Source organism: Lepidochelys kempii, chromosome 4 (assembly GCF_965140285.1).
Source record: "Lepidochelys kempii isolate rLepKem1 chromosome 4, rLepKem1.hap1, whole genome shotgun sequence".
NCBI classification, from domain to species: domain Eukaryota; kingdom Metazoa; phylum Chordata; order Testudines; family Cheloniidae; genus Lepidochelys; species Lepidochelys kempii.
The window spans coordinates 14,696,206-14,723,684 of NC_136383.1; the positions used below are offsets into that span (position 1 = coordinate 14,696,206).

The following is a 27,479-nucleotide window of genomic DNA, read 5'->3' on the forward strand; positions in this document are numbered from 1 at the left end:
CCAAACAGATAAAGAGGAACTGATCACAGAACTAAAAATGAATGATAACTTAGATATGAGTGATCATGACTGATCACATTTATAACGTGTAAGCAGAATGAAGTTCAGACCACTAATATATACACACTTGGTGTTTTCGGAGGGCCAATTTCTCAAAGCTAAAAACAATTATGAGCCAAATCACCTTCAAGAAAGAATTTAATCAGAAGAATGTGAATGATAATCAAAGAACACTTTACTAGATGATGAAAAAGCCACAATCCCACAACTGAGGAAGAAGGCCCTTCAAAAGCCAACCTGGTTTAGAGGGAAGTGAAGGCAGCTGTAAATATGTGTGTATATGTGTGTGTGTGTGTGTGTATATATATATATATATATATATATATATATATATATATATATATATATATATATATATATATATATATAAAATACCCAACAAGGGTAAATTAATAGTAATGAATACAAATCAGAAGTTAGGAATTGTAGAAAATTGATAAGGAAAGCCAAGGGACATAAGCAGAAATCTATGGCCAGCAGAGTTGAAGACAATTAGGAGTTTTTAAAATACTTTAGCAACAAAAATAATCCTGACAATGGCATTGATCCATTAGTAGATGAAAATGATAGAATTATGAATAATAATGCAGAAAAGGCAGAAGTGTTCTATAAATATTTCTGTTCTGTATTTGGAGGGAAAAATATAGTCTCAAGATAACACTCTTTCCATTTTACTAGTATCTCTGGAAGATGTTAAACAGAAGCTACAAAAAAGTTATCATGGTACACATTAAATGGATTAAAAACTGGGTAACTGATAGGTCTCAAAATGTAACTATAAACAGGGAATCGTCATTGTGTGTGGTTCCAGTTGGGTCCCGCGGGGATCGGTTTTTGGGCCCACATTGTTTAACAATTTTATCAATCACCTGAAAGAAAACATAAAATCATCACTGATAAATTTTGCAGATGACACAAAAATTGGGGGAGTAGTAAATAATGAAGAGGACAGGTCACCGATTAAGAGTGATTTAGATTGCTTGGTAAACTGGGCACAAGAAAACAATATGCCAAAATGTAAATGCATACAGCTGAGAACACGGAATGTAGGCCACACTTACATGGTAGGTGACTATCCTTGGAAGAAGTGACTCTGAAGAAGATTTGGGGACCTAGGGGTGAGGATATCTGAGCTCTTTTCCTGAGTCTGCCACTGACCTGTTGCGTGACCTCACCTCTCTGTGTCTGTTTCCCCTTCTACCCTTTGTCTCATCTAGATTACAATGCAACATAGGGTCTGTCTTTATAGCACCTAGCATAACAGAGTGTCCATCTCCGCTGGGCATTAAATATGCTTCCTCACAATGGCACAATGAAAAGCATAAAGCCCCCAATAATTTTGTGCTCCATATTGTTGATAAAAATGCTGATGGTAACTACAGACCAGCTGCACAGTTCTAATCTGGATTTGAACATTGCACTGAATCTGGGATTTCAGTTTAGTTCCAGAATCAACTGTGAAACAGATTTATTAATCTCTCCTCATACAGAAGCAGTTCCATACCCCTAATAATTTTTATTGCCTTTTCCTGAACCTTTTCCAATTCCAATATAGCTTTTGTGAGATGGGGTGGCGACATCTGCATGCAGTATTCAAAATGTGGGCATACCATGGAGTTATATAGAGACATTATGATATTTTCTGTCTTATCTATCCCTTTCTTAACAATTCCCAACATTCTGTTCGCTTTTTTGACTGCCCCTGCATATTGAGTGGATGTTTTCAAAGAACTATCCACAGTGACGCCAAGGTCTCTTTCTTGAGTGGTAACAGCCAATTTAGACCCCATCATTTTAAATGTATAGTTGGGATTATGTTTTCCAATGTGCATTACTTTGCCTTTATCAACATGAATTTCATCTGCCATTTTGTTGCCCAGTCACCCTGTTTTGTGAAATCCCTTTGTCTGCTTTGGAAACATGAAATTCAAAATGAAGTCTAGAGGGTTGCAGTCCTTAGTGAATGGAAACTAACTTTTTCTTTGCACAAACTCCTGCAAATAAAGCCCACAAGTTTGGCAAAGCTCTAAAATGCTTGCAAAAAATGCAAGTGTGAATACAGCATGCTACCTTGTTTGGCCATAGGCTTGCTCTGAAGCATACTGAATTCAGTTGAAGTCCTTTTATTTACCTCAGTGGGCTTTGGGTCCAGTCCCATATGTACAAGTGGGCATGTACCATGTAATTCTAAACTGTTCCATTCATTCTAACATGAGTTAGATTGCAGTGTGATGAAACTACTTAACAGTATCTTTGGAGAATTTACTCTTGCTTGGAGATTCACTATGAATTAACATCTGAAATGTTAGTGTGTAGCTATTTTCTGTTACATTTTGATGAAATGTTTCAACGAAACTTTGAATTTTAATGAAAAAAGCAACACAATTTTCACCAGTTGTTGTGGGGAGGAGTGAGGGTTAACCATCTATAGCATTGGTGAGAATTTTTTGATTGTTGAAATAGTTTGATGCCATTTCAAAATTTAGAAAAATTATGAATTAAAAAAAAAAACTGGCCGAAATTTTTGTAACCAGTTTTTCAAACATCTGTATTGCTACTAGATCTAAAGAAAAAGGATGTGTTTCGTTCTGATTCTATTTTCTTGCATCTCCGTTAATAAGAGTCAGTTACTTTTTCATGACAAATTATTAAACTGATAACTAGGTCACATATCATGCGTGGTTCAGAAAATACTATTTACGTGTTGAGACAGGGAGCAGAAGAATGAGCTCTAATGAATGGAACTCTCACTAAGCAATAGAGAGCTTTGTGATTGGTTTATTGAAATAAATCAAATGATTTCACCTCCATCTAACCCAGAATATCTTAAAATGGATGATAACCTTCTGCTAGAAACATGGTTAAGTTCAGCTACTAAGTATATTTGAACAAAAACTAGTGAGATTCTTTCATGTGAATGAGCCATTAGATCCAATTTGTTTCATGTGATGCATGAAGGTCACAAAGACTGTAGAATGTATCATACCTACTTTTACATGGAGCAGCTTAAAATAACCATATTTCATACTGATCAGGCTTAAGATGATGCAGTAGGCACTAGTGTTGAGCACTGATGTTTTAGTCATATGTAATATAGGTTCTATCAAAATAAAGAAGAACGTTATGGTTCGGTATAATTTTGATAAAGATGTGAGGAACGAAGGTATTGTGGTTACTCCAATGGACTGGGATCCAGGAGTTCTAGATTCAGTTCCTAGGTCTGTCACAGATTTCCTATGTGATGTTTGGCAGGTCACTTAATCTCCCTCCTCCTCCTCTTAAAAAAAAATCATCCTGGATCCATTTTGTCTATTTGGAGATTATAAACTCATCAAGGCAGGGTCTCGCTCTTATTCTGTGTATGTACTGGGCCTAACACAATGGGGCCCTGGTCTTGGGTGGAGATCAGGTGCTAGGTAATATTGATAGTGTACAATCATCATCAGATTGGGTATGCATGGTTTTGGTAAACTTAAACTGGCAGTCTCCCTTTCCAGGGATTTGCAGTCCTAGCAGGGTGGTTGGAATTTCCTGTTGCTGTGTTCTGGTGTGCAGTGTTCCATCACACAGGTTTATTTTATTAGAAGTGATTTTCATGTATCGTATATAGAGAGTAGATTGTTTTAAAGTCTATGTAAAATAGGGATAGTAAGGTTTCCCTTCACTCTGTTTTGCTATTTAGATTGCAAACACTTTTTTGGGCAGGGACTGTCTCTTGCTGTATGTTTTGTATCGGGCCTTGCAAAATGGGATGCTTTTCTCCGCTGGCACCCTTTGGTGCTACTGCAGTATTGGCAACTGAATATTTTCAGAAAGCCTTGCAATTAGGGGAAAATCACAGCTTTCATTTTTAAAAGAATGTAAATTTCTAGCCCTCACAGTTGTGGAGAAAAGCTTGATGACAAGGCCAAAGTGCAACCAAAATGTTCCAAATCTAGAAGGGGCGTGTGTGTGTGTGTGTGTATGTATGTATTTATATAAAAATACATACATAGAGAGAGTGCGCCATAATGCCAAACCTAAGCGTTCAAGCCCTCTAAAAATCAAAAGATTGGGCCTAAAAGTCATACATTTTATGTATATATATTAATATATTGGGCCTTAGGTCATTTATAATATAGGGCCTAGCAACATTTGGGTTTGGCAGTGTGGCTACTGCTCTATGGTCTAGAAGCTTCCACCTGTTTTGCAGCTGTTTGTCCTATCCCAAGTAGAGTGAGTGACCATAGTTCAACCTGGAGGTGATGACAGCATGGCTAAGTCTTCATTTGAGAGAAATGGTCCAAGTCTCTTGGCCAGGGAAATGTGAAAGAAGCCATTTCTCCCCACTGGCAATCTGCATGCCCAAGAGTAATAAGAAATCTAAGAGGATTCCCACAGCCTGGATGATCTGTGGTGTGGTGACCTAGATTTTTGGTTATGCTACCATAATGGCAAGTTGCATAATGTGTTTCCCTTTCCTACCAGCACCACTTCTGTCATTCCTGGGTTGAGCTTGGTCCAAAAGGCTGTTCTCTATACATCTCTGGAGTTGTTCCAAGTCAGGCATTGTGTTGTTTTGGTGATGACTAGGGCAGTGTCAGTACAGAAGGAGAAAAAGAGTTGATTTTTATCCACATGCTGTTAGAATTAGAGCCAGTAAGAAATAGGGAAACTTTTCCTTTTTTAAAAAAAGTCCCCCTTTTATGAAATTTTTAAATTTGAAGTTCTTGCCATTCAAAATGATGGCAAAGAGCTCTAAAACCGGTTGACAAATAGATGAGAAAATTTGTGAACATTTTAAGAGAAATATTCCCAATTCTTTTATTTTAATGTCAAAATTTTATTAAAATTTCAGATTACCCCCCTGCCCCCAACTTGGCATTTGACTTCCAAAGGCCCCTCTTGGTTGGCAGTGAGGAACATTGGAGAGATTTGTGGGGAAAATTTTGCACTGCCATTACTCCTGTTGCAACTGCTCTCTAGATAAATATGATGAATCCTTTTGTCTCTTGGGCTGCCAATGTGGCACCAGACACAAACACTAAAAATTCCAAGGTTAAAAAGTTGCCCATCTTCTATAGTATCTCAGTAGTTGTCCCATTATCTCTTACTTAAATCGTAGTCTGCTTTTTGTAGTGTGAACCAGTGCGAAGACCCAGTGAGTCCTATTTTAAGCAATTATTGAAGTTGCCTTTCTCCAATCAAAGAGAGGTATTAGTGAAATGAATGGGAGTAATTAGATCTAATTTAGTCATGCAAATGAGTTTAATTAAACGAAATCTACCCTTTAATAACTTCTGGGGAAAATGCTGTTCCTTATGGAGTTTGAAATTTGGTTAAGCTAACAAGACACAATAGCTGAACTGATGAGACCATGATGTTGTAATCTGCGTATGTAAATAATGACACATACAGCATTTAGTCAGCGTCTTAGTAGATGCTTATGGTGGTAACACAAATGGATGCTGAAACATTGAGATAAATTAGAGTATGCATATCCCATGTACAGTTGCTATGGAGGGTTGGTTAGTAGCTTCACTTTGTTTTGAAGATCCATCTACTTAAAGTAAAGCAACTTTAGGAGCTTGGAAAAACCAAGGAAGCATCCTGGCAAGAAAGCTCTTTGATATGTAGGTCATTGGCATACTATTGATGAAGATATTGAACAGAACCAGACCCAGAACTGATCCCTGTGGGACTCCATTCGATATGTTCTTGCAGCTTGAGTGTGAACCACTGATAACTACTCTGGGAATAGTTTTCCAACCAGTTATGCATCCATCTTATAATAGCTCCATCTAGATCAGTGGTTCCCAAACTGAGGTTCGCAGAACATTAGAGAGTTGGCCGGAAAAATTTCACTAATGGCAGCCAGAGGATCCCGGGCATTGGAGGCACCAGATGGGACCCAGTTGCAGGGCAGACAGCTCGAGCCCCAGGGAGAGCGGGGCAGGGCAGTTGGGACTGGCAGCCCAAGCCCTGCCCCGTCAGTGGGGAGCCGGCAGCCCGAACCCCAGGGAGAGTGGGGCCGGGCAGTTGGGGCCAGCAGCCTGATCCCTGGCAGTCAGCGGGACCTGCAGCCAAAGCTCAGTGGAGCTCAGTTGACAAGGGCGGTCAATGGGGTCCAGCAGCAGGAGCCCCATGGAATGCAGAGTCAGCAGCCCAGACCCCAGCATGGGGCCAGTAGCCTGAGCCCTGCAGTGGGCAGGGCAGCAGCTGAGACCCCAGCTGCACAAGTGGCAGCTCGGACCCCTGTCCTTGTCAGACAGGGAAAGTTGGCATCGAGGGCAGAGTAGCAGGGGCAGCACTGTATGTGGGGGTGGTCCAAGCTAACTTGTCCCTTGCAGGGTACCCTCATAGGGGCGGACCTCATGGTGGAAGAAAAGCTGTTTGCGAGCCAAACCAGCCAGAATCACGTTGTAGCCAGTGTAGCAGTGTTAAGGTGTGTCAGTAATTGTCATTCTCTCTGGAGTGCTGTTTTGCTTCAGTGACACTTGAGTGAATCTTCTCATTTTCTACTTTGTTGGTTGTTAGCTGTCTCTGTCATTTTTTATTAGAACTTTTGTACGCAAGTTCAATGGATAAGTGGCTGAAAAAGGAAAGTGTAAAGATGCAAGAATCAGCTAGTGTTTCCTCAAGTCCACACTGTGGAAAATCTAAGTCTAATGATCATGATGGTCCTGGAAAGTCACTTACAAAGAAAAGAAAATGTGATGATTATATAAAATATGGCTTTACACGCATTGGTAATCAAGAATGTCCAAAACCACTGTGTGAGATTTGTGGTGATGATCTAGCAAACAGCAGCCTCAAACCTTCTCTACTTCGGAGCCATTTAGAAACTAGGCGTCCTGCACAAATCAACAAGCCTGTTGATTTTTTCAAGCAAAAATTAGCTGAGAGGAAAAGTGACATTACCAGTTTTATATCCAAAGCAGCTATTGATAATGAAAATGCACTTGAAGTGTCATACTGCCTGAGCTACTGAGTAGCAAAAGCATCAGAAGCCCATACCATAGCAGAGAGCTTGACTGGTCCATGTATAAAAAACGTAGTTCGTTGCATGCTCGGAGAAAAGGCTGCAAAAAGGATTGACATGGTACCTTTGTCCAATAATACGTTGTCATGAAGAATTAATGACATGTCAAGTAATGTAGAGACCACAATTGTACATAGAGTGAAAAACAGTCCATATTATGCTATACAATTGGATGAATCAACCGATGTAGCTAATCTAGCTATTCTGTTACTGTTTGTATGTTATGTGAATGAAGGTCTGGTTGAAGAAGACTTGTTGTTTTGCTGACCATCGGGAGAATTACAACTGGAGAAGATATCTTCAATCTGACTAATGCATATTTTCAAGAAAAGGAAATAGATTGGTTTCATTGCCTAGGCATTTGCACTGATGGGGTCACATCAATGATGGGGAAGTATACTGGATTTGTAGCTCGAACAAAAAAGGTTGCATCAAAAGTCTCTTGGACTCATTGCAGCATCCAGCCCTCGCAACAAAACGCATGCCTGAGGGACTGAAGGAAGTGTTGGACAATGCAGTGAAAATGGTGAATTTCATAAAATCGCAGCCAACAAATTCCAGAATATTTCACATACTTTGTGAAGAAATGGGTAGTATACACAGTTGTCTGTTGACCCATACTGACGTTAGCTGGCTCTCACAAGGCAAAATCCTTGTGTGCTTGTTTGAGCTTAGAATGGAAATCCTAATTTTTTTTTCCAACAGCCACCCTTTCCACCTTGCCAGCTGTATGGAAAATAATGTCTGGCTTCAGAGCCTAGCTTATTTAGCAGATATTTTCTCAAGAATTAAGTACCTAAATTTATCTCTTCAAGGCCTCAGTATAACAGTTTTCAATGTGCAAGAGCGAGTTGAATCCATGATAAAGAAGTTGCAGTTCTGGGAAAGTTGTTTGGAAAACAATCAAACTGAGTGTTTCAGTAATCTTCATGACTTCCTGGCAGCACATAAACTTCAGTTGGATCAGTGTACTAAAACCAATATAATTGCACACCTAAAAGGACTTTGCACAATTTTCAGAGAATACTTTCCAGCTATGTCAGGTGATAATGACTGGATTCGCAACCCTTGTGATGATACAACTTCCTCAACACAGATATGGAACACTGAGGAAAAAGAAATTGATTGAGATCTCCTGTGATTACGAACTGAAAAGGAGTTTCAGAAATCTGTCATTGATCAACTTTTGGCTGAGTTTAAGAAACGAGTACCCCCTTCTGGTAGAAAAAGCTGCTACAGTTTTGTTACCATTTTCAACAACATACTTATGTGAGAAAGCATTTTCCTCGTATGTATATCTGAAAACCAGACACAGAAACAGACCTGATGCCAAACCAGACTTGAGACTGTGTTTCTCCAGTGGTTCCGGACTTCCAAGAGCTACGCAGAGCAAAGCAAGTGCATCCATCACACTGAGGAAATTTAAACTTAAATTCCTGGAAATATTCATTTTGAGGAGGGGGTTCATGAGATTTCACAACTTAGTGAAAAGGGTTCGCGGGCTCTTAAAGTTTGGGAACCACTGATCTAGATTGTATTTCCCTAGTTTGTCTATGAGAAGGTTATGGAGTACTTGTGGCACCTTAGAGACTAACCAATTTATTTGAGCATGAGCTTTCGTGAGCTACAGCTCACTTCATCGGATGCATACCGTGGAAACTGCAGCAGACTTTATATATATACAGAGAATATGAAACAATACCTCCTCCCACCCCACTGTCCTGCTGGTAATAGCTCTTACAACTCTTTACACAATGTGCATGATAATCAAGTCTGGCTATTTCCTGCACAAAACCTGGATTTTTGATTGTCACTTTGGATGGGCTATCACCAGCAGGAGAGTGAATTTGTGTGGGGGGGTGGAGGGTGAGAAAACCTGGATTTGTGCTGGAAATGGCCCACCTGATGATCACTTTAGATAAGCTATTACCAGCAGGACAGTGGGGTGGGAGGAGGTATTGTTTCATATTCTCTGTATATATATAAAGTCTGCTGCAGTTTCCACGGTATGCATCCAATGAAGTGAGCTGTAGCTCACGAAAGCTCATGCTCAAATAAATTGGTTAGTCTCTAAGGTGCCACAAGTACTCCATAACTTGTCTAAGTAATTTTTAACTTGTTCTTTCCCTATTTTAGCCTCTGATCTCCTCATTTTCACTGGAATTCACTAGGTTAGATGTCCAATTGCTACTAACCTTTTTAGTGAAAACTGAAACAAAATAGTAATTTAGCACTTCTGCCATTTCCAAATTTTCTGTTTTCCCCCCCTCATTGAGTAATGTCCTGTCCTTGGTCTTCCTCTTGCTTCTAATGTATATGTAGAATGTTTTCTTGTTACCCTTTATGTTTCCAGCTAGTTAAAATCTAGTTTTGTGCCCTGGTCTAATTTTGTCCCTACATACTTGTGTTATTTGTTTATATTCTTCCTTTGTAATTTGATCTAGTTTCCACTTGTTGTAGGACTCTTCTTTTGAGTTTCAGATAATTGAAGAGCTCCTGGTTAAGCCAGGGTGGTCTCTTGCCATACTTCTTCTCTCTCCCATGCAGTGGGATAGTTTGCTCTTGTGCCCTTAATTAGATCTCTTTGAAAAACTGTGAACTTTCCTGAATTGTTTTTCCTCTAGACTTACTTCTCATGGGATCTTACCTACTAACTCCCTCAGTTTGCTAAAGTCTGCCTTCTTGAAATCTGTTATCTTTATTGTGCTGGTTTCCCTCCTACCATTCCTTAGAATCATGTACTCTACCATTCCATGATCACTTTCACCTAAGTTGCCTTCCACTTTCAAATTCTCAACCAGTTCTTCCCTATTTGTCAAAAATCAAATCTAGAATAGCCTCCCCCGAGTAGCTTTCTCCAGCTTCTGAAATAAAAAAAATTGTCTCCAATACATTCCAATATCTTGTTGGATAATCTGTGCCCTGCTGTGTTGTTTTTCCAACAGATGTCTGGGTAGCTGAAGTCCCATCACCACCAAGTCCTGTGTTTTGGATGATTTTTTTAGTTGTTTAAAAAAAGCCCCATCCATCTCTTCTTCCTGGTTAGGTGGTCTGTAGTAGATCCTTACCATGACATCACCCTTGGTTTTTAACCCCTTTCATCCTTACCCAGAGACTTTGTGGATATTAGTTTGGATTTGAAAAGCAATTTCATCTGCAGTTCTTTCAATTAACAACAAGCATCCTAAATCAGGGGCAGTAAACATATCCCAATTTGTTTTCTAAGTCAAAGTGAATTACATAGTCAGACATAGGATGACTGAGCGGGAGGCACTGTTGTTTCTGGAAGGACTTTATTTTTCCTTATTTCAGAGCAGCCAATGAAAGGTGATGCTTCTGGCTGCAGCTTCACAACCTGAATTATAGTGGTTGACCTTTGCCTTTTGTGGCTGTGAAACAAGAACAGTGAGTTTCAAATGGTTTCATACTATCCATCTGTGAGGTGTAGTATGGGAGTAATCCACGTATTTTGATGGAATTAATAGACTTTCTATGCTACTGAATGCACGAGAACAACAAGGGCAAGCTGGCAAAGAACCATTGACACAACTTGCTTTCCTTTTCACAGAGAGAATTGCAAATCTGCGTTAGGAGTGCTGGTGAAAGGTTTGGAGTGGTTAAAGCTTGCATACTAAATGCCGTTAGGATCACTTCAAAACTCATTTCGTAGGCTGGGTTGCATCCCATGTGGGAGTCCTAAAGCATGGTCAAATGCACGTAGGGGGCTGTACAGGAGGGGCTCAGACACTGATGTTTGACGGAAGACAGAACGAGGAGAGACTGCTTGTCATAAATATAAAGGGAAGGGTAAACCCCTTTAAAATCCCTCCTGGCCAGAGGAAAACTCCTCTCACCTGTAAAGGGTTAAGAAGCTAAAGGTAACCTCACTCGCACCTGACCAAAATGACCAATGAGGAGACAAGATACTTTCAAAAGCTGGGAGGAGGGAGAGAAACAAAGGGTCTGTGGGTCTGTCTTTATGCTGCCTTTGCAGGGGATAGACCAGGAATGGAGTCTTAGAACTTTTAGTAAGTAATCTAGCTAGGTACGTGTTAGATTATGATTTCTTTAAATGGCTGAGAAAAGAATTGTGCTGAATAGAATAACTATTTCTGTCTCTGTATCTTTTTTGTAACTTAAGGTTTTGCCTGGAGGGATCCTCTATGTTTTGAATCTAATTACCCTGTAAGGTATCTACTATCCTGATTTTACAGAGGGGATTTCTTTACTTCTATTTACTCCTATTTCTATTAAAAGTCTTCTTGTAAGAAAACTGAATGCTTTTTCATTGTTCTCAGATCCAAGGGTTTGGGTCTGTGGTCACCTATGCAAATTGGTGAGGTTTTTTATCCGACATTTCCCAAGAAGGGGGGGGGCAAGAGTTGGGAGGATTGTTCATTGTTCTTAAGATCCAAGGGTCTGGGTCTGTAGTCACCTAGGCAAATTGGTGAGGCTTTTTACCAAACCTTGTCCGGGAAGTGGGGTGCAAGGTTTTGGGAAGTATTTAGGGGGGAAAGACGTTTCCAAACAGCTCTTCCCCAGTAACCAGTATTTGTTTGGTGGTGGTAGCGGCCAATCCAAGGACAAAGGGTGGAATATTTTGTACCTTGGGGAACTTTTTGACCTAAGCTGGTAAAGATAAGCTTAGGAGGTTTGAATGCAGGTCCCCACATCTGTACCCTAGCGTTCAGAGTGGGGGAGGAACCTTGACACGGCTAAAGAAAGGCTTTCTGAAAGACTGAGTTAGAGAGAGCATATCACTAAAGGCAGGCTTTGCATCTGAGCTGAAAGCACCTTCCGTTTGCTTATTACAATGCATGGGACAGTCCAGTTTCATCAGCTGTGTGCAGCTAGGGCAACTGTAGGACACAACGCCACATTCACTGCTGGTATGGGTACAACTTCGTTTAAGTCAGGTTAGTTGCATCCATTGGGGGTGAACGTGGCCCTGTGTGTCAGTGTCAAGAAGAAGAAGGATGACTAGACAATGGGTCATAGGCCTTTCTGGATTAATACCTATGTCCTTCATCTTCAGAGGAGTTATGCAGGTGCACATCAAAAAGAGACTAGCTAGGAGATTGGGCTTCAGTCAGGATCAAGGGAGCCTAAAAGGACTGTCCAAGGTCTGGGCAGGACTATAACAAGTATTGCTGATTCTTTGCTATTTCATTTCATTTCTTGTTTTTGTAGTTAGCTTGAGAAAGAAGGAAAATCCCTTTAATGGGAAAGGAGATCTGATGACAGCCTGTAGGTCAAAGGCTATTGGGAGTCTGAAACCCCTAGAATAGTGTCAAGTGGTAAATTTTGAAGCATGCTTTCCTCTTACAGAAAAAATCCCAGGAGTGGAACATCTACTGCAAACATTGTACGAGGTTCATCTCACTCAGGTCCTTAGGAGCCTGACTAGCTGGGTAGCTGTGCAAAACCCTTTCTGGAGTAGATGAGGGGATTAGATGTGGCTTCTAACAGTGTTAACTCCTCTGCAAATTGCTGATCAGAAATCCCCTGGATGCTTATAGAAGCAGGCAACATGGAGTAGCGGCTCCCTGTCTCCTTCACAATCCAACCATACCCAGCATACTCACAACCCATGGAGCCCCAAGTATGTGGAATTCACAGGGAGGGTATCAGCATGGTCGGGGAGGGGGGAGAAAGAGAAATACAGAATGGATACACTGTTTTCTGCTTCGTGTTCCTGGCCCTATTTCAGTGGCAGTTTATTTCCCTCCATATGTGAGAGGAGGAGCGCATCCGTATCCATACTCTGGTAAAACTGTTGTCTAATATGTGTGTAGTTTTTCGATGACCGCTCTGAAGCACTTGTAGAGCTTAGTCTCACTTAGATTAAATAACTCTTCTCTAATGGTGAAATTCATCCCCTCCTCTCCTGGACAAAGCCCTGCTCCCTTTTCACAGGTAACCCCGATGTTCCTGACCCAGCCTCTGGGTTAAGGAGCTGCGGATTGGTTGAACAGGTCTGGAATGGCTAATCCAGCCACTGGGCTTTTTGGAGTTGTCTCTCTGTTTTGGCTGGCGGTGAGGAAGCAGCATGTACTACACCTACACTGTAAACAGATCATTCTCAGTGAGTCACTGCTTCGGAGCTATAAACATTGTCTGTGGTGTGTTTGCAGTGATAGTAATTAAGAGCCCAAAGGCAATTTAGAAAATAACAAATGAGCTTAAACAAGAGCTAAACAGAAATGTACATGCTGGGGGGAGAGTATGCAATCTGATTCCACAGAACTCCCTTCCTGGAACTTTCCAGCAGGCTACAAAGTGACAACATACTCAAAAATGAAAGATAAGTTAGCAGGGCTACATGACCAAAACAAATTCCCATTGACTGATCACTTCCTAAGGGCATGACTCTCTCCTTAGAATAACTCTGAAAACTGGGCAGATTAACCCTTTCCTGGGCATTACACAGCCTGCCCTCTCTTGTCTTTATTTTCATCTCTGAGTAAAATGTTGTTAGATGCCAATCTACCAAAGACTTAAGTAGATATTTAACTCAAAGCATGCAACTAGTCCCTTGAATACAGTGGGACTGACTCCAGGTGCTTAAAGCTGTGTGTGTACTTGAGCACTTTTCTGGATTGGGGCCAGCATGTAACTTCCAGCTGAACAGGAAGATGTTCACAGAATCCTTCCAGTTTGGCATTAGGGACATTTTGAGTTTGGATGCAGCATTTCTTTTTGAGAAGAACCATAGACAGCATGTCATTTAGCTAAGACAATTCCAGTATGGCTTATACCATCCATCACAGCATGTCATTTAGCTAAGACAATTCCAATATGGCTTATACCATCCATCTCTTTTTGACGTCTCCAGTAGCTAGAGGTCCAGGTGGCAAGAATCCAGCCGCTTCTGGATCAAGACTATTGAAGCTCCTGCTTTTATATACCTATGTCAGAAGCACCATCTGCAATGCATACAACTCAATTTTTGCTGGAGAATCCCACTGCTGAACAAATACATCTTTTAAGCAAGTTAGCAAATGATCTGTTATGCCTTCAATAGGCAAGCTTACCAGTTTAGTAATATCAAAAGGAAAAATCATTACACACATGCAACTTGCTCAGCTTTTCGGGGGGTTTAATATGTGTTCGTCTATTGCTCTGCTTTCATGTAAAGCCTCTGACCCAATCAGGGCATAATTTTGGTCCTTAGCAGGAATTGCTCATAAACTTTAAGGCCAGAAAGGAACCTCATTGAGCATCTAGTCTGACTTCCTGCACGTCACAGGCCACAGAACCTTGCCCATCCACTCTTCTGGCTGAGTTACTGGGGTCCTCAAATCATGATTTAAAGACTTCAAGTTACACAGAATCCACCATTTATTCCAGTTTAAACGAGCAAATGAGACTTGCCCCATGCTGCAGAGGAAGGTGAAAACCATGTGTCTGTCAATCTGACCTGAGGGAAAATTCCTTCCTGAACCCAAGTATGGTGATCAGTTAGACCCTGAGCATGTGAGCAAGACCCAACAGCCAGACACCTGGAAAGAATTATCTGCAGTAACTCAGAGCCCTCCCCATCTAGTGCCCCTTCTGTCCATTTGGGGATATTTGTTACTGGCAGTCACAGATTGCCTACAATGGCTTGTGGCCCATGTCCTCCATCCCCTCTATAAACTTATCAAGTTGTGTTTTGAAGCCAGTTAGGTTTTTTGCCCCCACGGCTCCCTTTGGAAGGCTGTTCCGGAATTTCACTCCTCCGATGGTTAGGAAGCTTAATCTAATTACAAGCCTAAACTTGTTGATGGCCAGTTTATATCTATTTGTTCTTGGATCAACATTGGCACTTAACTCCTCTCCCTTCCTGGTATTTATAGAGAGAAATCCTATCTCCCCATAGTGTTTGTTTAATGCAAAAAAAGCCAAGATACTTGAGTATTGTATCATTAGGTAGGTTTTCCATTCCTCGGATCATCCTAATAGCCCTTCTCTGCACCTCTTCCAGTTTGAATTCATCTTTCTTAAACATGGGAGACCGGAATTAAACACAGTATTCCAGATGAGATCTCAGCAATGCCTTGTATAATGGCAATAACACTTTCCTACCTCTACTGGAAATATCTCACCTGATACATCCTAGGATTGAATCAGCCTTTCATGGATGCATCACATTGGCGGCTCAGTCATCCTGTGATCAACCAATACACCCTTTCTTTCCCTCTGTTGCTTCTTCTCCTCTGTCACTTCGAACTGATAAGTCCCCAGGTTGTAGCAAAAATTCAAGTTGTTAATCCCTAAGTGTATGATCTTACATTTTTTCAATATTAAATTTCATCTCATTTCTATTACTCTAGTTTTCAAAGTCCTCTAGATCTTTTTGTATGATATTCTGGTCCTCTTCTGTATGGGCAGTACCTCCCAGCTTTGTGTCATCTGCAAATTTTATTAGCATATTCCCACTTTTTGAGCCAAGGTCATTAACAAAAATGTTAAATAAGGGATCCGTCTTGGGACCATTCTTAGGAACTCCACTAGTAACCTCCCTTCAGCCTGACAGTTCACCTTTCAACATGACCTATTGTTGTCTCCCCTTTAACCAGTTTCTTATCTTCTCCAATTTAATAATTTCACATGTATCGAATGCCTTACTGAAATCCAGGTAGATTAGATCTGCTGCATTTTCTTAGTCTAAAAAAGTCTCAGAGAATGAGATCAGGTTGGTCTGGCATGATCTTCCCCTTGTAAAACCATGTTGTATTTTATTCCAGCTACTATATACCTCTATATCCTTAACTACTTTCTCTTTCAAAATTTGTTCCAAGACCTTACATACAATTGAGGTCAAACTAACAGGCTTGTAGTTTTCTAGATCATTTTTTCCCTTTCTTAAAAATAGGTACTATATTAGCAATTCTCGAGTCATAGGGTATGATCCCCGAGTTTACAAATTAATTAAAAATCCCTGCTGTTGGACTTGCAATTTCATGTGCCAGTTCCTTACGTAGTCTTGGATGGAGATTATTTGGGTCCCTTGATTTGCTACCATTAAGCTGGTTGAGTTTGACTTTCACCTCAGATGTAGTAATTTCTACTTCCATATCCTGGTTTCCATTAGCCACTCTGCCACTACCCCTAAGCTCCTCATTACTCTTATTAAAAACTGAGGCAAAGTATTACTTGAGATGTTGGGCCATGCCTCGATTATCTTTAATCTCCACCCCATCCTCAATGCTTTATGGTCCCACTTCTTTATTCCTTGTTTTCTTTTTATTTATGTGGCTTTAGAACCTTTTACTATTGGTTTTAATTTCCTTTGCAAGGTCCAACTTTGGCAGTTCTCACTTTTCCCCTATGCTTTCTGACTGCCAAGGGGTAGCTTTTCTTGTTGATCCATCCCATCTTCCATTCTTTGTAGGCTTTCTGCTTTCTCTTAATAAGCAGTTTGAGATGCTTGTTCATCCAGTTTGGTCTGCAACCCTGCCCTACATTCCCTCCCTCCCCCTCTGACCCCTTCTTTGGGATGCAGGTTTCAGATACTTTAAGTCAAAGTTGTAGAAGCTAATTCAAAGCCTCCTCCACGTTCAGATCCTTGAGTTCTTCAGTCCAGTCCACTTCCTTAACTAATTGCCTTTTTTTTTTAAAGTTTGCCCTTTCGAAATCAAGGACCCTAGTTGCAGATGTACTTTTGTTTATCTTTCCATTTCGTTTAAATTGAATTCCCTCATGATCGCTCGAACAAAGGCTGTCCTCTATGAAATCTAAAATGGCATCACCTCTTATTGGTTTGGTGACTATTTGGTGAAGAAATCTGTCCGCTATCGCATCCACGAATTCTGGGCCCTACCACTGTTAGCAGCACTTCTGTCCACTTTGTATCTGGGAAATTAACGTCTCCCATCATCTCAAAATTCCCAGTAGTATTTATTTCATTAAAAATATAGAGATCTCTATCCATATCCAAATGGAATCCTGAGGAGTCTGTAGCAGACCCCAAGCACTATCCCAGTGAGACTTCTGCTGGCTTTCTTCCCCAAAGTGATTTTGACCCAATCAGATTCTGTTTTATCCAGATTACTCTCTGTACATAGAGACATCCAGACAAGTGGTGCTATTGTCATTTCATCCAGAAGGCTACTGGTCTTCCATTTAATGTTGACAATTTAGATTAATTTTGTGTGCTGTACGAGGGGGTTTGCGTGTCAAGCAATTTGTATGGCTAGAGAATTTGGTTTGTAGCATTATAGATTTGTGGGCAAGATACCAAAACTGGATCTAGATTCAGGTGTTATTGACTTCCTGAAAAGCTCCCAGGGTGTTCAGACCTGCAGTTTGTGTCCAGTCCCATCTCCAGTCTAAAGATATGGACTTCCTGTCTTTTTAATTAATTACCCAATCAATCAGTCGGATGCTCATTAAACTGAGACAAAATTCAAGCGTGGAGCAGTGGATTTTTGACTCAATCCATTTCTATCATTGTTTTGATGTTTGGATGACAACTGCTAATTTGAGACTCCCATTGTTTTAGTCCTATTTCCTTTCTCTGGGATGCCTGATTTTCCCAAAATAACCTCAGAAAATATCTTGCCTGCAGGACTTCCCCTCTCCTCTTTGATTAAGTTCAAAGGGTGATGGTGCAGGGTCTCAGTGGAGGCCATAGAGCCTGGCACCATGTTCGTTTTCAGGGCTGTTTATGGGTGATTTGTCGCCTTGTCAGCCTGCTTGGTGGAGGTTACTGTCTTGTTGAAGAGAAGAGGAATTTTGCAGGGTGGGGTTTGAGCTGGCAAGGATCACCCTCAGGCCTGCTGCAGCGTAGACTGGTGGAAATGACTTGGGGTAATCATGGGAAGACAGATGTCCCACAGAGTTGTGAGGACAGAAGGAAATGGTAAGTCTTTCTGACTAAAGGCACCCCCTTAGAAAGGAATTCAAAGTGTTGATGTTTTTCGGATTGTTTTTTCAATAAATGTATTTTTTTTATTTTTTGTCTCTTCCTAATTTGATTATTGGAAAGCCAGTCTGAACCATATTGAAAATATTTTAGTAAACATATCCAGAGTTCTGCCCCGGGGCAATAATAATTATAAGAGCTGGTTACAAGAGAACATTTTGTCAGTTTTTCACTTTTTCAAGTACTGACCTTCCTTAACTAAAAACATTTCAAACAGCACTGGTAATGTTGAGCTGCTCAGGCTAATTGGCTTGAGCCACCTTCTCTGAAATTAAAAAAATGCATTTTCTCTGTGCCAATTATTTACTTTTTAAAGATATTTTTGAAGATGATTCGTTATTGCAGTAAAAGCTGTTAAAGCTGTTCCTGCTGAAGATGAGTGTCCTCTGCTTTATCTGCCTTTTGCTTTTAATGCAACCAAGACACCACTGTTAATTGTCTGTTTTGGCAGAGAGTCAAACACAAAAACGTATATAAAATAATTATTTGGATTATGCAGATTCTGGAAACTTTATAACATGTCACTGGGCTTTGTAAGATTGCCCTTTGTAAGTACTATGGTACTGGGCTTTTAATAGACTAGGGGCCCTGGTGCTTTTTTTTTTAAACAAGCCTTTTACATACACTGCAGCAGTTAGCTTTTGTCCAATTTTCGACCATTCTCTGCACACAAAAACACGGTGTATTTTGTATAGATATTAAAGAAAGATTGATAGATATGGATACACACATCTCAGGTACCTACATGGCCTCCATCCCATCTGAGTGCCTCACAATCTTGAATGTATTTATTCTCACAACACCTCGGTAAGACAGAGAAACACTATTATCCCTCTTTTACAGATGGGCAAATGAGGCACAGAGAAACTGACTAATTTGCCTGAGGTCACTCAGGAAGTCTTTTGGATCAGGGATTTAAACCACTAAAGGTTGCTGCCTTAATCACTGGACCTTTCTTCCTCGTGTGTGTGAGATCAAGGTTCTCTCTCTCTCTTTACATGTATATACATAGATTTTTCAGAAGACTCCATAAGACTACAAAGTTGCATGGGGAAGTTCTACTAAGGCTTCTATGGTTGGCACTGGGACCAGTGCCCTATCAGCAAATATGGGAAAGGCTATTTTAAAATGCCAGCTGAAGAAACCTTAGCCGTGCATTGCCTGTTCATGGATGTTTCCATGGCAATAGAGCTGGAGTTGTGGTGAAATAGGGATGCCCACCATGCCAGCTGTAAAAACCTCTCCACAAAGGTAAAGATTACACTGTCACAGACCTGCCACAAAAGCAATTCACAGGTGTTAGTCAGTGTTACAGGAGATGTATACAGCTGCTTTGTAATGTCCTCTGTGGGCACAGACTTGTAATAGAGCAGCAAAGGGGAAAAAAAATCAGAAAGTCAGGAGTCCATTAAAAATACAGAAAAGTAAGGATTTTTTTTTTAAATTTAACATCCCAGACGAAACATTAATGCACAAAATTGGAGAAGCAGCTCCATAAGAAATAAAAACCTGGGGCAGGTTTTAGTCCCGTAGCTCCACCCTTCGTAGCTTCTGACCAGTCAGTCCCCTTCCACAAGACTTAAAATGGAGTCTTAAACATTGCTGCCTCTTAGACCCAAGGTAATTCTACCAACACATTTTCCTAAGGTCATTTAGAAGGAGACACCAATCCTGCAGTACATATTCTGCTGTTTGGGTCCTGCCTTTTCATCTCTCCCTAGGGCTCAAAGAATTTTAATACAAATACAAGCTCCGACCTTGTCCCCATGGGTCCCACACTTCCAGGCGGTTTATGCTAGCCTCAGAGGCTCACTGCGACCCTCCACATAGCCCTTCTCACTCTAGGGCCAGGGTTACAGTCTACTGAGCCCTTTTCATCACAAGCCAGCAAGGAGGTTGGTGAGAGAACTCCAACAGTCTCTTTTGTCCCTACAGGCTTATTCCCAAACAGTTTAGCCTCCTGTCCTGACGGGCCCATCTTTCCTTCCCAGGAGGTGTTTCTGTAGTGGCAGGTTGGGGGGAACCCAGGCCCGCCCTCTACTCCGGGTTCTGGCCCAGGGACCCTAATGGCAGCAGCTCTTGGCAGCCGACCTTTCACTGCCAGAGTTGCTACATTTCCCTGGGCCACTTCCCCACAGCTCTCCCGCTTCTCTCTTCTTCACCCTTACCTTAGAGCTCCCTTATCGATGGCTTGAGGGTGTCTTCATTACTCAACCCTGCAGCCACTCTGGCTCTCCTCAGGGTGACTGGAGTGAGTCCTTTTATAGTATCAAAAGGGCCTTAATTAGAGTTAGGTGTTCACATTAACTTAATGGCCTCACCTGACTCTTTGCAGGTTAATTGGAGTCAGGTGTTCTCATTAGCCTGGAGCAGCCCCTGTTCTGGTCAGTCAGGGAACAGAAAACTGCTAATCCAGTGGCCAGCATATCTGCCTTCTGCTACTCTGTTGTACGGCTTCTTCATGGGGAGCACGGGCATGTACTTGGCACGGTTCACCCCAATCCCGGACACCTGGCCCTTTTGCGGTGTGAGGGAAACCCTGGCGCACGTCTATTTGGAGTGCACCAGGTTGCAGCCCCTATTCCGGCTCCTCACGAATATTTTGTTAAGGTTTTGGTTGCACTTTTCTCCTCACCTTCTTATCTATGCACTCTCTGTCCGTGGCCCCACTAAGTCGCGGGACCTCCTGGTCAACCTCCTCCTGGCCCTGGCTAAAGTGGCCATCTATAAAACCAGGATGAGGAGGTTGGCCGATGGAGTCTCCTGCGACTGCGGGGCCTATTTCCGATCCTCTGTCCATTCACGCCTCCGGGCGGAGTTCCTCTGGGCGGCGTCCACTGACTCTCTTAGAATCATAGAATATCAGGGTTGGAAGGGACCCCTGAAGGTCATCTAGTCCAACCCCCCGCTCGAAGCAGGACCAATTCCCAGTTAAATCATCCCAGCCAGGGCTTTGTCAAGCCTGACCTTAAAAACCTCTAAGGAAGGAGATTCTACCACCTCCCTAGGTAACGCAGTCCAGTGTTTCACCACCCTCTTAGTGAAAAAGTTTTTCCTAATATCCAATCTAAACGTCCCCCACTGCAACTTGAGACCATTACTCCTTGTTCTGTCATCTGCTACCATTGAGAACAGTCTAGAGCCATCCTCTTTGGAACCCCCTTTCAGGTAGTTGAAAGCAGCTATCAAATCCCCCCTCATTCTTCTCTTCTGCAGGCTAAACAATCCCAGCTCCCTCAGCCTCTCCTCATAAGTCATGTGTTCTAGACCCCTAATCATTTTTGTTGCCCTTCGCTGGACTCTCTCCAATTTATCCACATCCTTCTTGTAGTGTGGGGCCCAAAACTTGACACAGTACTCCAGATGAGGCCTCACCAATGTCAAATAGAGGGGAACGATCATGTCCCTCGATCTGCTGGCAATACCCCTACTTATACATCCCAAAATGCCATTGGCCTTCTTGGCAACAAGGGCACACTGCTGACTCATATCCAGCTTCTCGTCCACTGTCACCCCTAGGTCCTTTTCCGCAGAACTGCTGCCTAGCCATTCGGTCCCTAGTCTGTAGCGGTGCATTGGATTCTTCCATCCTAAGTGCAGGACCCTGCACTTATCCTTATTGAACCTCATCAGATTTCTTTTGGCCCAATCCTCCAATTTGTCTAGGTCCTTCTGTATCCTATCCCTCCCCTCCAGCGTATCTACCACTCCTCCCAGTTTAGTATCATCCACAAATTTGCTGAGAGTGCAATCCACACCATCCTCCAGATCATTTATGAAGATATTGAACAAAACTGGCCCCAGGACCGACCCTTGGGGCACTCCACTTGATACCGGCTGCCAACTAGACATGGAGCCATTGATCACTACCCGTTGAGCCTGACAATCTAGCCAGCTTTCTACCCACCTTATAGTGCATTCATCCAGCCCATACTTCCTTAACTTGCTGACAAGAATACTGTGAATACTCTTGACACCTTTGAGGAGCGGTGAGCGCTGTCCGGGGTTCTCTGCTTGGTGTCCCCGTCCGGTTCCCTTCGTTTGACCCTTTGACCGCACTCCCGTCCCTGTTGATCATTAGTTGTCCTCTGTAATTACTTGGTTTTCCAGATCCTGTGGACCCCCCGTTAGGCTGGGGGGGGGGATCCCTTAGCAGTGGGCGGACTTTCCTGGATCCTAATAAGGCTACTCTGTTGTACCCAGCCGGCCTGGGTCTATCACAATAGACATATATTGCTTTATTGCAAACCAACTTTCTGAGTGTCCATGTTCTCTGTGAGAGCCTGTTCTGTCACATCCTCCACGCCTTTTAAAGAGACACCCCCGCCCCCGTGCTACATCTGATGCAACAGCTCAGGTTGCACTGTGCTTTGGGGACATGCTATGAAGTGTTGGCCAGGAATATTTTTAGATCCAGCCCATCTCCTTTGTGCATGGATTTACACCAGAAGGAAGTGTGCAAAGTCCATATTTTGTAGAATCTTATAAAAGTTGTGAAATTCACATAAGTAGTATGAAAATAGTGAAGTTAAAAGTTTACTGAATTTCTGTTGAAATTACTGCCAGTTTTTATGATTTTTTTTTTTGCTCTCTCTCTCTCTATCACATACTTGCACACAGCCACTAATCCCACCCCTACCTTGGAATCAGTACAAAATTTTGTCATTTTCAAATATTCATCCATATTTCAGATATTTTCACAGCAGGCCGAATCCTGAGACATGCTGTTTAAGGGGCAGGGAGTAGATGGCTCTTTGACTCCATTTCTGCAAACGAGCTGGCAGAGGGGTTGCATTGTTCTTATTAGGACATGGAGAGCTTGTATTTAACAATTATATTCTTTCTTTATTCAGACATTACCTAACATAGAAACTAGAGCCTGCTGTATGCTGATCTCTTCTGCTGATCAGCCCTTGGCTAGTCCAGAGCCTTCTGAACACAGAGGGTGTGCAGGCAGACCCCACAATAGCAATTGCTCCATATAGGGGTGCTCCAATTTCCTGCCCTGTCCCCTCACTCCAAGAAATGGGGAAGCATAGGAAGAATCTGACACTGGGGTGTATCTGAGGCACCATTCTTCTGGGGATAATCCAGGAGAGGTGCCGCTCATATAGTGACCCTAGCTTAGTGCTATGCTTAAAGTCACAATCTAGCCCATAATATTATTATATAATAGTGGATGAAAGAGTAATGAATATGTCATTTGAAAACCTTACTGTTGAGAAACATGGTTTCAATATGAGATCAAAAAGAGTGGGCCAGATTCTGCTTTCATTTGTATCTGGTGTAAATCATGAGTAAATCCTTAGGCTACAGTGGGGCTACTCTGGATGGACACCAGTGGAAGGGAGATCAGAATTTGACCCTGTACTGTGCATCTGAGATTCCAAACATTGCACTACATTGTACTGTGCCGTATAAATTATACAACACTCTGATCTTTTCTGTGGTTCCCACTGTTCGTCATTTGCGCGACATACTGAAACTCCTGTAGCTCTGATGTGCTGTGCTACAGTTGGGCTCAGTGGAAGCTTGAGAGACGCACTGGTTTATTCATAAGTATACAGAGGTGACAACTGTCAAAGACTAATGCTGGAGGATCTTCTGGATGCTTTCAGTACATAAGGGGAAATGAGTATCCACAGGGATGTGGAGTGTTTTAAGTCAGTTTCTCTGTCTCTCTAAAGGCATTTGACATAGTTATGTAGTAACGCTGGTGATGCATAATTAAGCACTACTATATCTGAGTGTGTTTAGAGTACAAAATACTCATCTGATATGAAAAGTGAGTGTTTATGTATTAATGCGCTTTTCTTTCATGCCTTCTTGATTCCATTAGTAATGGAGGCATTGTGTAGTGTAATAGAAATGATTAACTTTAATTGCACTTGTTTGTTGGGGAAAGAGACATATAATTAAAAATCTGACATACTTTGTACCTTTTTTTTTCCTTCAACCATTTACTTTTTGGCATCTCTTCAAGAGGACATTCCATAAGACCACTGTTGTCTCCTGCTGCAAATATCACTTCTGCTGTGATGCCTGTAAGAAATTAAACAACTTCTGATGCTGGATTGAAGGTCAGATGATGCTAGTTGGCACTTCACCTTTCTATAACAATAGCGGACGATATTTTCAAAATTAGCTAGTGATTTTGGGTGCCCGACCTGGTACACTTTGAAGGAGTCTGAGTTTCAGAAAGTGCTGAGCACAAACCCACTGAAAATCAGACCCTTTAAAAGTTTATCAGAAATTGGGCACCCTGGAAATTGAGGCACCCCAAATCATTAGTGACTTTTGAAAATCTTGGCCAAGATTTTTAATGTAAACTATATGAGTACATACAAAGACTATGCATTTCATTTTAAACCTTCTCCCTCTGGCCGCCTACTCTCTGCTCCCACAAATGTTTACATTATTTGTATATGTCTATTTAGTTTGTAAATTCTTCTGGATAAGTACTTTGTTTTCATACATAGATTCATAGATACTAAGGTCAGAAGGGACCATTATGATCATCTAGTCTAACCTCCTGCACAACGCAGGCCACAGAATCTCACCCACACACTCCTGCGCAAAACCTCACCTATGTCTGAGCTATTGAAGTCCTCAAATTGTGGTTTAAAGACTTCAAGGAGCAGAGAATCCTCCAGCAAGTGACCCATGCCCCATGCTACAGAGGAAGGCAAAAAACCTCCAGGGCCTCTTCCAATCTGCCCTGGAGGAAAATTCCTTCCCGACCCCAAATATGGCGATCAGCTAAACCCTGAGCATATGGGCAAGATTCACTATCTTTACTGGGGCCTCTGTGTAGTATTCTAATAAAAATATTATACGCTAATGATCATAAGAAGAGCTAAAGTACGAAAGTCATGGACTCCAGAAAAAAAGTTTGAAATATTGTAGAGCCTTGGAGGAGCACAACATTTGAGGCAATTTTAAAAGATTTTAGGGTACCTGACACATTTGCACTCCTCGATATTTGAATCCTGTTTGGTTTCCAGCTTCTTAGCATCATAGCTTCTGTTTCTTGTCATTTATCATGTAGCCAGAAATTGAGTCTCATTCCTTTATTCTTGTGAATGGCTTTGGGATTAATTTTGAAGAATTTTAAATCTAGAATAAAACATCATCTTCATAAAAGGAGGTTGTATGTAGGATGTTCCCTAGTTTTATTCCAGATTTAAAATTCTTCAAAATCAATCCCAAAGCTTTGAGGTATAGCCACTAGCTGTGATCTTCAAAGGTGCCTAAGGGATTTGGATGTCCCGTCCCCATTAATTTTAATTAATTGTGCATCCAAATCCCTTAGCTACCTTTGAAAATCTTAGCCATTAAGTCTAACATGAGCTTCAGCCTTGTCATTCATAGATTCATAGATTCATAGATATTTAGGTCAGAAGGGACCATTATGATCATCTAGTCTGACCTCCTGCACAATGCAGGCCACAGAACTTCACCCACCACTCCTAAAAAAGACCTCACACCTATATCTGTGCTATTGAAGTCCTCAAATTGTAGTTTGAAGACCTCAAGGAGCAGAGAATCCTCCAGCAAGTGACCCATGCCCCATGCTACAGAGGAAGGCGAAAAACCTCCAGGGCCTTCCAATCTGCCCTGGAGGAAAATTCCTTCCCGACCCCAAATATGGCGATCAGCTAAACCCTGAGCATATGGGCAAGATTCATCAGCCAGATACTACAGAAAATTCTTTCCCGGGTCATTCATGGATTCCTCTTCAAAAAAAGCCTTTCCACCGTAAGAATGACACCCACCACTGGCACTTTTTCACCCATGAACCCAACCAATGCATAAAATTAATTCCTACCATGTATCCATCCCCAAAGCCCTACCCCAAGCAAAGTTTTCACTTCAAAAAGGCAGAAGTGCCAGAGACTTCTTGAAGTCCACTGGAGACTTAGGTGCAGATCCTCAAGTATTTAGGCTCCTAATTTCCATTGATTTCAAATGTGCAATGGTGTGGTAGCCATGTTGGTTCCAAGATATTAGAGAGACAAGGTGGGGGAAATAATATCTTTTATCAGAAATTGGTCCATAAAAGATGTTACCTCACCCACCTTGTCTCAATTGATTACAAAGGAAGTTAAGAGCCTAAATACTTTTTGAGAGTCTGGGCCATTACTGTTGGTTTTACATGATCATACAAACCCCAAGATAGATAGGCTTAATCTATTGTCCTAGAGTGGGTCAACATTTTCTCAATGTTGAGATTTTGACAAAATGTTTCATTGGAAATTTGATTTTTCAGTGAGGGGGAAAAAAATCTAAATATTTTTTTCCTGGCCAACGCTACAGTAAATGTATTCTATTGGGAAATCTATTTTTCCTAAAACTGAAAATTAAAAAGGACAATTACCCTGTCAAAAGCCTTTTCATCATCAAGTGTTAATACATTTCTATTTCCCCCTGGGTTTTTTTTTGAATAACAATTAAAACCTTTTAATATGTCTGAAGATCTCTCTCCCTCCTGACCGGGCTGCACACGTCCCTGGCGACAGTGTGAATTCCTCAGCAAGTCAGACTGCCTGAGCATGCCTGCTTTGCCTGCCTTCCATAGTGGCGATAAACAGCGGAATTGCCCACAGTTACAAGGTACGATGCAGCCCTTTCTATTCTTAAGGTGAAAACGTTAAAACAACAGAAGAACCCACCTGCTAATAAGCTCACCAGAGATCATCCCAACTCCACAAAGGCTCTGGCTGGTTTCAGACTTTCGAATCCTTCCCGACAGATTGGGGCCCTCCCTTTGGTCAGAAGGTCCTGTCTGTTTGCTGGATCAGAAACAAGGCCCTGAGTCAGTTTAAACACAGGCAGTTTATCCCAAAGTCCATTTCTCTTTCTGCTGGTCCAATTTGAACCAATATAGGCAAGTCTTCCCGGGAGGTGGTACCTCCCTGCAGGTGTTACAACTTGAGTGAATTTGGCTAATCACCCAACACCATTTTTAGGTCCTGGAGGACTGTAAGGGGCAGAATGTGGGGCTGGTGGGTGGCCCTGCACCGGCAACTCCTCCGGCACGGCTGTCCCACCCCCAGCCCTTCCACACAGCGGCATCTCCTGGGGTCTGTGCATTTGAGTTGATTTTTTCCCCCCAGCTTTTCAGTTTGCTAAAAAATTCAAAACATTTTTGTTTCAGTTCAACCCAAAATGAATTTTTCTTCAATTTTTGAGAACTGGCTGTGAACTGAGAACTCAGTTATTTACACAGCTCTAGTTCCAACCCTGCTGCTGAACCATGTGGTTGTCAATATGATCCCATATGATGGAATTGCTGTCTTTTCAGTTTGCTTGTTTACAAACCTAGGAAACTAGATAAAAAAAACCCCCTATGTTAAAAGAATGTTGCCTATTCAAGCACTCAAAAATCAAGAAATACCAGAATTACGGTTGCCTGTGAAACCTTAATTTGGCCCCCCTATGTGTATGCGTTATAATATAGTCTTTAATTATATGATCATCTATGATTAT

The 27,479-nt window shown here is 41.7% G+C and overlaps 1 long non-coding RNA gene across 6 annotated transcripts in view; it reads left to right on the plus strand.

The window, feature by feature from the left end:
- Positions 1 to 27,479, plus strand: part of LOC140910162 (uncharacterized) — a 379,881-nt gene that overhangs the window by 263,173 nt on the left and 89,229 nt on the right. For 3 of the 6 annotated variants that reach the window (XR_012158436.1, XR_012158434.2, XR_012158435.2), the window contains one exon: positions 23,974 to 24,070. The exons of the other annotated variants lie outside the window; for them this stretch is intronic. This is a non-coding gene — a long non-coding RNA (uncharacterized LOC140910162). The remainder of the gene's footprint in view (positions 1 to 23,973; positions 24,071 to 27,479) is intronic. 6 annotated transcript variants of the gene reach the window in all.